Below are 10,189 nucleotides of genomic sequence, written 5' to 3'. Positions count from 1 at the left end.
TGGCGGCCCACTCACTCGATCGCCATGTCTGTTTGCCACAGTTTTCCCGGTGGTGCCGCACCCGGGCTCGCCCCGGCTGACGCAGTTTTCGCGCCGCCCCGGCTGACGCGGTTTCGTGCCGCCCCGGCAGACGCGGTTTTCGCGCCGCCCCGGCTGACGCGGTTTCGTGCCGCCCCGGCAGACGCAGTTCGGACTTAGCACTTTTCGGCTGTGCCTGGCTGGCGGCCCACTCACTCGATCGCCATGTCTGTTTGCCACAGTTTTCCCGGTGGTGCCGCACCCGGGCTCGCCCCGGCAGACGCGTTTTTTTTTTTCTTTCGCCCCGGCTGACGCAGTTTTCGCGCCGCCCCGGCTGACGCGGTTTCGTGCCGCCCCGGCAGACGCGGTTTTTTTGCACCGCCCCGGCTGACGCGGTTTTTGCCGCCCCGGCTGACGCAGTTCGGACTTGGCACTTTTTGGCTGAGCCTGGCTGGTGGCCCACTCACTCGATCGCCATGTCTGTTAGCCACAGTTTTCCCGGTGGTGCCGCACCCGGGCTCGCCCCGGCTGACGCAGTTTTCGCGCCGCCCCGGCAGACGCGGTTTTCGCGCCGCCCCGGCTGACGCGGTTTTTGCCGCCCCGGCTGACGCAGTTCGGACTTGGCACTTTTTGGGCTGAGCCTGGCTGGCGGCCCACTCACTCGATCGCCATGTCTGTTTGCCACAGTCTTCCCGGTGGTGCCGCACCCGGGCTCGCCCCGGCAGACGCGTTTTTTTTTTCTTTCGCCCCGGCAGACGTGGTTCCCCCCCCCCCTTTTCGCTCGCCCCGGCTGACGAGGTTTTCGCGCCGCCCCGGCTGACGCAGTTTTCGCGCCGCCCCGGCTGACGCGGTTTCGTGCCGCCCCGGCTGACGCGGTTTTCGCGCCGCCCCGGCTGACGCGGTTTTTGCGTCGCCCCGGCTGACACGGTTCGGACTTTGCACTTTTCGGCTGTGCCTGGCTGGCGGCCCACTCACTCGATCGCCATGTCTGTTTGCCACAGTTTTCCCGGTGGTGCCGCACCCGGGCTCGCCCCGGCTGACGCAGTTTTCGCGCCGCCCCGGCTGACGCGGTTTCGTGCCGCCCCGGCAGACGCGGTTTTCGCGCCGCCCCGGCTGACGCGGTTTCGTGCCGCCCCGGCAGACGCAGTTCGGACTTAGCACTTTTCGGCTGTGCCTGGCTGGCGGCCCACTCACTCGATCGCCATGTCTGTTTGCCACAGTTTTCCCGGTGGTGCCGCACCCGGGCTCGCCCCGGCTGACGCAGTTTTCGCGCCGCCCCGGCTGACGCGGTTTCGTGCCGCCCCGGCAGACGCGGTTTTCGCGCCGCCCCGGCTGACGCGGTTTCGTGCCGCCCCGGCAGACGCAGTTCGGACTTAGCACTTTTCGGCTGTGCCTGGCTGGCGGCCCACTCACTCGATCGCCATGTCTGTTTGCCACAGTTTTCCCGGTGGTGCCGCACCCGGGCTCGCCCCGGCAGACGCGTTTTTTTTTTTTTCTTTCGCCCCGGCTGACGCAGTTTTCGCGCCGCCCCGGCTGACGCGGTTTCGTGCCGCCCCGGCAGACGCGGTTTTTTGCGCCGCCCCGGCTGACGCGGTTTTTGCCGCCCCGGCTGACGCAGTTCGGACTTAGCACTTTTCGGCTGTGCCTGGCTGGCGGCCCACTCACTCGATCGCCATGTCTGTTTGCCACAGTTTTCCCGGTGGTGCCGCACCCGGGCTCGCCCCGGCTGACGCAGTTTTCGCGCCGCCCCGGCTGACGCGGTTTCGTGCCGCCCCGGCAGACGCGGTTTTCGCGCCGCCCCGGCTGACGCGGTTTCGTGCCGCCCCGGCAGACGCAGTTCGGACTTAGCACTTTTCGGCTGTGCCTGGCTGGCGGCCCACTCACTCGATCGCCATGTCTGTTTGCCACAGTTTTCCCGGTGGTGCCGCACCCGGGCTCGCCCCGGCTGACGCAGTTTTCGCGCCGCCCCGGCTGACGCGGTTTCGTGCCGCCCCGGCAGACGCGGTTTTCGCGCCGCCCCGGCTGACGCGGTTTCGTGCCGCCCCGGCAGACGCAGTTCGGACTTAGCACTTTTCGGCTGTGCCTGGCTGGCGGCCCACTCACTCGATCGCCATGTCTGTTTGCCACAGTTTTCCCGGTGGTGCCGCACCCGGGCTCGCCCCGGCAGACGCAGTTTTCGCGCCGCCCCGGCAGACGCGGTTTTCGCGCCGCCCCGGCTGACGCGGTTTTTGCCGCCCCGGCTGACGCAGTTCGGACTTGGCACTTTTTGGGCTGAGCCTGGCTGGCGGCCCACTCACTCGATCGCCATGTCTGTTTGCCACAGTCTTCCCGGTGGTGCCGCACCCGGGCTCGCCCCGGCAGACGCGTTTTTTTTTCTTTCGCCCCGGCAGACGTGGTTCCCCCCCCCCCTTTTCGCTCGCCCCGGCTGACGAGGTTTTCGCGCCGCCCCGGCTGACGCAGTTTTCGCGCCGCCCCGGCTGACGCGGTTTCGTGCCGCCCCGGCTGACGCGGTTTTCGCGCCGCCCCGGCTGACGCGGTTTTTGCGTCGCCCCGGCTGACACGGTTCGGACTTTGCACTTTTCGGCTGTGCCTGGCTGGCGGCCCACTCACTCGATCGCCATGTCTGTTTGCCACAGTTTTCCCGGTGGTGCCGCACCCGGGCTTGCCCCGGCAGACGCGTTTTTTTTTTTTCTTTTCGCCCCGGCTGACGCAGTTTTCGCCCCGCCCCGGCTGACGCGGTTTCGTGCCGCCCCGGCAGACGCGGTTTTTTGCGCCGCCCCGGCTGACGCGGTTTTTGCCGCCCCGGCTGACGCAGTTCGGACTTTGCACTTTTTGGCTGAGCCTGGCTGGCGGCCCACTCACTCGATCGCCATGTCTGTTTGCCACAGTTTTCCCGGTGGTGCCGCACCCGGGCTCGCCCCGGCAGACGCGTTTTTTTTTTTCCTTCGCCCCGGCAGACGTGGTTCCCCCCCCCCCCTCCGTCTTTCTTTTTGTTTTTTTTTTCGCCGCGGCTGAAGTGGATTTTTCGGTGCCTCGACGCCCCGGTAGTCACGGTTTTTCCGTTTCCGCACGGCCCCGGCTGACGCTGCTCGGTCACAGTCGCCTTTTGTGAGGATTGCAGACTTCTTGAGCGCGGGTGTTTTTTTTTTGTTGTTGTTGTTGTTTTATTACGCATTCGCTCCAGCAGACGCTGTTTAGACTTTTTGTTTCCTCTTTTATCCTGCGACGAGGTGACGAGGTTTATTCGGTGCCCCGCCGCCCCGGCTGAAGTGATTTTTCCTGTCCCGTGCCGCCCCGGCTGACGCGGTTGGGACTTCGCGTTTGTTCGGCCGCCACGGGTTTTGGCGCACTCGCTCGGTTGCTTGTTGTTGCCACTTGTTGCGAACCCAGGTTTCTTGAGCGAGCGCGGGCGTTTTTTCTTCCTTTCTTTCTTTGTTCTATGTGTTAGCGAATCGGCCTTTAATATCACACGAGGACTCACAACCAACAATTTTCAGTTTGAAGTGTAAAAAATCTGCAGGTGTTGACGTAACTGACTTGCCCCGTACCCTTGAGTACATCCATGAAGTTCTCGTAGTACTACTAAATCGCATTATTCCAAGTGGAGAAATTCCCATAAACTTGCAAACCTCTACACGAAAATCGGTGCGCGTGATAAAGTTGAAAATTATCGTCCGATATCAAATGTGCCTTCTATAACACAAATTCTAGGAAAAAAAAAAAAAACACTTGTTCGCCGTTCTCTGCGCCGTGACTGGCAGCACTCCGGCGAAGCGAAACGGGGTCGATTCGAGCACGATATCGGCGTCTTTCGACGTGCTCGCCGGCGACCGTCGCACGAGTACGTCGCACGAGCGCGTCTGCCGGGGCGCCGTTTGCGAAGCCGACGCAAAAGTGGGAACCGCCGCTCGGATGATCGCCGCTTTCGGCAGAGTGAGTGTTGGCACTCCGGGGAAGCGAAACAGCGTGAATGCGCCCACGAAATCGGCGTATTTTGAAGTGCCCGCCGGCGACCGTCGCACGAGTACGGTAAACCGCGTCAGCCGGGGCGTAGTTCGGGACGCCGACGAAAAAGTGGGAAGCGCAACTCGGATCTTCGCCGTTTTTGCAGGAGTGAGTGGCGGCCCTCCTGCGAGACCAAGAAGCATCGATTCGTGCACGAATTCGGCGCCTTTCGACGTGATCGCCGGCGACCGTCGCTCGAGTAGGGCAAACCGCGTCTGCCGGGGCGGGCTTCGGGACGCCGATGCGAAAGTGGGAAACGCTGCTCGGATGTTCGCCGTTTTTGGCCGAGTGAGTGCTGGCACTCGGGCGAAGCCAAACGGGGCCGATTACGGCACGATATCGGCGTCTTTCGACGTGCCCGGCGGCGACCGTCGCACGAGTACGGTAAACCGCGTCAGCCCGGGCGGAGTTCGGGACGCCGATGCGAAAGTGGAGAACGCCGCTCGGATCTTCGCCGTTTTTGGAGGAGTGAGTGGCGGCACTCCGGAGAAGCCAAGGAGCGCCAATTAGCGCACGATATCGGCGTCTTTCGACGCGCTCGCCGGCGACCGTCGAACGAGTAGGGCAAACCGCGTCTGCCGGGGCGGGGTTTACGACGCCGACGCAAAAGTGGGAACCGCCGCTCGGATGTTGGCCGTTTTTGGCAGAGTGAGTGCTGGCACACCGGCGACGCGAAAGAGCGCGAAAGCGCCCACGAAAGTGGCGTATTTGGACGTGCTTGACGGCGACCGCTGCAGGAGTACGAAAAACCACGTCAGCCGGGGCGAGCGACCCACGGCGGTCTGGGTGCTTATCGCTGCTATTATAGGGGCACCCCGGCAGACGCAGAAAAAAAAAATTTTTTTTCGACCTTCTTTTTTGCTGGTCGAGCTCGGGTAACCCAGGTCGCAATGGGAGCCGCGCACGAAAGCGGCGTCGCGAGACGCGTTCGCGGTCGCTAGTCGCACGAGCTCGGCAACCGCGTCAGCCGGCGCGGAGTTCGGGATGCCGACGGCTAAGTGGGTACCGCTGCTCGGATGTTCGCCGTTTTTGGCCGAGTGAGTGCTGGCACTCCGGCGAAGCGAAACGGGGCCGATTCGGGCACGATATCGGCGTATTTCGACGTGCTCGCCGGCGACCGTCGCACGAGTACGGCAAAGCGCGTCTGCCGGGGCGAGGTTTGCGATGCCGACGAAAAAGTGGGAAGCGCCGCTCGGATCTTCGCCGTTTTTGCAGGAGTGAGTGGCGGCCCTCCTGCGAGACCAAGAAGCATCGACTCGCGCACGATATCGGTGTCTTTCGACGTGCCCGCCGGCCACCGCCGCACGAGTACGGCAAACCGCGTATGCCGGGGCGGGGTTGGCGACGCCGACGCAAAAGTGGGAACCGCCACTAGGATGTTCGCCGTTTTTGGCAGAGTGAGTGCTGGCACACCGGCGACGCGAAAGAGCGCGAAAGCGCCCACGAAAGTGGCGTATTTGGACGTGCTTGACGGCGACCGCTGCAGGAGTACGAAAAACCACGTCAGCCGGGGCGAGCGACCCACGGCGGTCTGGGTGCTTATCGCTGCTATTATAGGGGCACCCCGGCAGACGCAGAAAAAAAAAATTTTTTTTCGACCTTCTTTTTTGCTGGTCGAGCTCGGGTAACCCAGGTCGCAATGGGAGCCGCGCACGAAAGCGGCGTCGCGAGACGCGTTCGCGGTCGCTAGTCGCACGAGCTCGGCAACCGCGTCAGCCGGCGCGGAGTTCGGGATGCCGACGGCTAAGTGGGTACCGCTGCTCGGATGTTCGCCGTTTTTGGCCGAGTGAGTGCTGGCACTCCGGCGAAGCGAAACGGGGCCGATTCGGGCACGATATCGGCGTATTTCGACGTGCTCGCCGGCGACCGTCGCACGAGTACGGCAAAGCGCGTCTGCCGGGGCGAGGTTTGCGATGCCGACGAAAAAGTGGGAAGCGCCGCTCGGATCTTCGCCGTTTTTGCAGGAGTGAGTGGCGGCCCTCCTGCGAGACCAAGAAGCATCGACTCGCGCACGATATCGGTGTCTTTCGACGTGCCCGCCGGCCACCGCCGCACGAGTACGGCAAACCGCGTATGCCGGGGCGGGGTTGGCGACGCCGACGCAAAAGTGGGAACCGCCACTAGGATGTTCGCCGTTTTTGGCAGAGTGAGTGCTGGCACTCCGGCGAAGCGAAAGAGCGCGAATGCGCCCACGAAAGTGGCGTGTTTGGACGTGCTTGACGACGACCACCGCAGGAAAACGAAAAACCACGTCAGCCGGGGCGAGCGACCCATGGCGGTCTGGGTGCTTATCGCTGCTATTATAGGGGCACCCCGGCAGACGCAAAAAAAAAAAAAATTTTTTTTCGACATTCTTTCTTGCTCGTCGACCTCGGGTGACCCAGGTCGCAGTGGGAGCCGCGCACGAAAGCGGCGTCGCGAGACGGCTTCGCGGTCGCTAGTCGCACGAGCTCGGCAACCGCGTCTGCCGGGGCGGAGTTCGGGACGCCGACGGCTAAGTGGGAACCGCCGCTCGGATGTTCGCCGTTTGTGGCCGAGTGAGTGCTGGCACTCCGGCGAAGCCAAACGGGGCCGATTCCGGCACGATATCGGCGTCTTTCTACGTGCTCGCCGGCGACCGTCGCACGAGTACGGCAAAGTGCGTCTGCCGGGGCGGGGTTTGCGACGCGTACGCAATAGTGAGAACCGTCGCTCGGATGTTCGTCGTCTTTCGCCGAGCCAGTGCTGGCACTCCGGCGAAGCCGAACGGAGCCGATTCGGGCACGATATCGGCGTCTTTCCACGTGCTCGCCGGCGACCGTCGCACGAGTACGGTAAACCGCGTCAGCCGGGGCGGAGTTCGGGACGCCGATGCGAAAGTGGGAAGCGCCGCTCGGATCTTCGCCGTTTTTGGAGGAGTCAGTGGCGGCACTCCGGTGAAGCCAAGGTGCGCCAATTCGCGCACGATATCGGCGTCTTTCGACGTGCCCGCCGGCCACCGTCGCACGAGTACGGCAAACCTCGTCTGCCGGGGCGGGGTTTGCGACGCCGACGCAAAAGTGGGAACCGCCGCTCGGATGTTCGCCGTTTTTGGCAGAGTGAGTGCTGGCACTCCGGCGAAGCGAAAGAGCGTGAATGCGCCCACGAAAGTAGCGTATTTGGACGTGCTTGACGGCGACCGCCGCAGGAGTACGAAAAACCACGTCAGCCGGGGCGAGCGACCCACGGCGGTCTGGGTGCTTATCGCTGCTATTATAGGGGCACCCCGGCAGACGCAGAAAGAAAAAAAAAAAAAAAATGGGGACATGGCGTGCGTCACCGTGCGGCTTCGCAGCGTTGCCGAAGTCGCCGAGCCCTTCGACTGAGCCGAACGGCGGACAGGGAACGTTGGTCGGCCGTTCTAACCTGTCGGTGCCACGCCGAGACGTCGTTAAGGAAAACCGCGTCGTGGGCCTCTACGACGCCGTCGAGTCGTTGTACGTTTGGTGTCCAGCGTGTCGGCGGCGAGTAGCGGACACGTCGTTCACGACTTCGGTCTTTCGCAGTCGACGCGAACTTGCGGAGAGTCGTGGTGCCTCACGTTTTCGGCAGAAACCGCGGCGGAATTTTCCCGTGCGTGCGCGCACGACCTCGGTGCTGTGCCGTCAGCGTAGTGTTGCACAAACTCGTGGCCTACCCAAGGTGCGGTACGTTTGCGGCCGTATCCTCGGTGGGAATTTCGTGAGTAGGGTCGCAAATTCTACGACCTCGGCGGGTTTGAGAGCGACGTAGACTTGTGGCACGCTCAACGTGCCACACGTTTCGGGGCACACCCGCGGTGAAATTTTCTCGAGTACGCTCGTATTAGTGCCCAAGGAGGTCTGGGTACTTATCGCTGCTATTATGTGGGGGTTCTCGTGAGCGGCGTACGCGAAAGCGACCGGGTGTCTGATATGCGGCGGGCTTCGGCCTCGTCAAGCGTGTCCTCGGGTCTGCTCCAGGGGAATCCACGGCAGTCGTCTGCAGCCTCATCCGCTTGATGCGTTAGGGGCTGGTTGTCGGACGGTGCCGTTTTACCACGATATCGAGGTGTGTTCCGTGTCGTCCTCGGGCGATTCAGATGCGAAAGCGCCGAAGACGCGGGCGTGACCCGTCGTCTGGCGGCTTTGCAGTCTCGGCTCCGTTGCTAGTTCCGGCCGGTCCACCGACAGTGCAGCGGGCTTGGGCAACCCGCACGGCGCGACCGAGTCGATGCAACGAAAAAGAGCGAGCATGAACGTGCTTCTTGCCGCACGGCTCCCACTCGTCTTTCGGGAAGGTTGTGCCGTAGCGAGCTCGAACGCCGTCATCTCGGAGTGCAAAATAAGCGTGTTGGGGCGCCTGAAGGTGGCCTCCGCCGCACACAGACTGCGTCCGGCCCGCCGAAGGCGAGGACGGACGCGCAGTCGAACGATTACCTGGTTGATCCTGCCAGTAATCATATGCTTGTCTCAAAGATTAAGCCATGCATGTCTAAGTACATGCCGAAATAAGGCGAAACCGCGAATGGCTCATTAAATCAGTTATGGTTCCTTAGATCGTTTCTTCCTACTTGGATAACTGTGGCAATTCTAGAGCTAATACATGCAGTGAGCCTGGAGCCCTTTGGGTAACGGGTGCTTTTATTAGACCAAGATCGATCGGGTTTCGGCCCGTATTGTGTGGTGACTCTGGATAACTTTGTGCTGATCGCATGGCCACGAGCCGGCGACGTTTCTTTCAAGTGTCTGCCTTATCAACTTTCGATGGTAGGTTACTTGCTTACCATGGTTGTTACGGGTAACGGAGAATCAGGGTTCGATTCCGGAGAGGGAGCCTGAGAAACGGCTACCACATCCAAGGAAGGCAGCAGGCGCGCAAATTACCCACTCCCGGCACGGGGAGGTAGTGACGAAAAATAACAATACGGGACTCTTTTGAGGCCCCGTAATTGAAATGAGTACACTCTAAATCCTTTAACGAGGATCAATTGGAGGGCAAGTCTGGTGCCAGCAGCCGCGGTAATTCCAGCTCCAATAGCGTATACTAAAGCTGCTGCGGTTAAAAAGCTCGTAGTTGGATCTCAGTTCCAGACGAGTAGTGCATCTACCCGATGCGACGGCTCGGACTGAACATCATGCCGGTTCTTTCTTGGTGCACTTCATTGTGTGCCTCGAGATGGCCGGTGCTTTTACTTTGAAAAAATTAGAGTGCTCAACGCAGGCGAGTCGCCTGAATAAACTTGCATGGAATAATAGAACAAGACCTCGTTTCTGTTCTGTTGGTTTTTGGAATACGAGGTAATGATTAAGAGGGACGGACGGGGGCATTCGTATTGCGGCGCTAGAGGTGAAATTCTTGGACCGTCGCAAGACGAACTACTGCGAAAGCATTTGCCAAGAATGTTTTCATTGATCAAGAACGAAAGTCAGAGGTTCGAAGGCGATCAGATACCGCCCTAGTTCTGACCATAAACGATGCCAACCAGCGATCCGCCTGAGTTACTCAAATGACTCGGCGGGCAGCTTCCGGGAAACCAAAGTATTTGGGTTCCGGGGGAAGTATGGTTGCAAAGCTGAAACTTAAAGGAATTGACGGAAGGGCACCACCAGGAGTGGAGCCTGCGGCTTAATTTGACTCAACACGGGAAAACTTACCCGGCCCGGACACTGGGAGGATTGACAGATTGAGAGCTCTTTCTTGATTCGGTGGATGGTGGTGCATGGCCGTTCTTAGTTGGTGGAGCGATTTGTCTGGTTAATTCCGATAACGAACGAGACTCTAGCCTATTAAATAGGTGCGGGGTTCCCAGCACCTTACAACCTTCTTAGAGGGACAAGCGGCTCCTAGCCGCACGAAACAGAGCAATAACAGGTCTGTGATGCCCTTAGATGTCCGGGGCCGCACGCGCGCTACACTGAAGGAAGCAGCGTGTCTTTATCCCTGTCTGAAAAGACTGGGTAACCCGTGGAACTTCTTTCGTGATTGGGATAGGGGCTTGCAATTGTTCCCCTTGAACGAGGAATTCCCAGTAAGCGCGAGTCATAAGCTCGCGTTGATTACGTCCCTGCCCTTTGTACACACCGCCCGTCGCTACTACCGATTGAATGATTTAGTGAGGTCTTCGGACCGATGTCCGGCGCGGCCTTTCGGTTGCGCCGGTCTGTTGGAAAGATGACCAAACTTGATC

The 10,189-nt window shown here is 61.0% G+C and overlaps 1 non-coding gene across 1 annotated transcript; it reads left to right on the top strand.

Moving 5' to 3' along the window:
- Positions 1–8,435: 8,435 nt before the first annotated feature.
- LOC142796028 (small subunit ribosomal RNA) lies at positions 8,436–10,189 on the top strand (the record flags this gene model as incomplete). The annotated part of the gene is made up of 1 exon (XR_012893492.1): positions 8,436–10,189. It is a non-coding gene; the product is annotated as a small subunit ribosomal RNA (ribosomal RNA).

This window comes from Rhipicephalus microplus, unplaced genomic scaffold (assembly GCF_043290135.1).
Source record: "Rhipicephalus microplus isolate Deutch F79 unplaced genomic scaffold, USDA_Rmic scaffold_1031, whole genome shotgun sequence".
Lineage (NCBI taxonomy): Eukaryota > Metazoa > Arthropoda > Arachnida > Ixodida > Ixodidae > Rhipicephalus > Rhipicephalus microplus.
The sequence above is the reverse complement of the archived record's forward strand: the minus strand, read 5'-3'. Positions and strand labels throughout refer to the sequence as shown.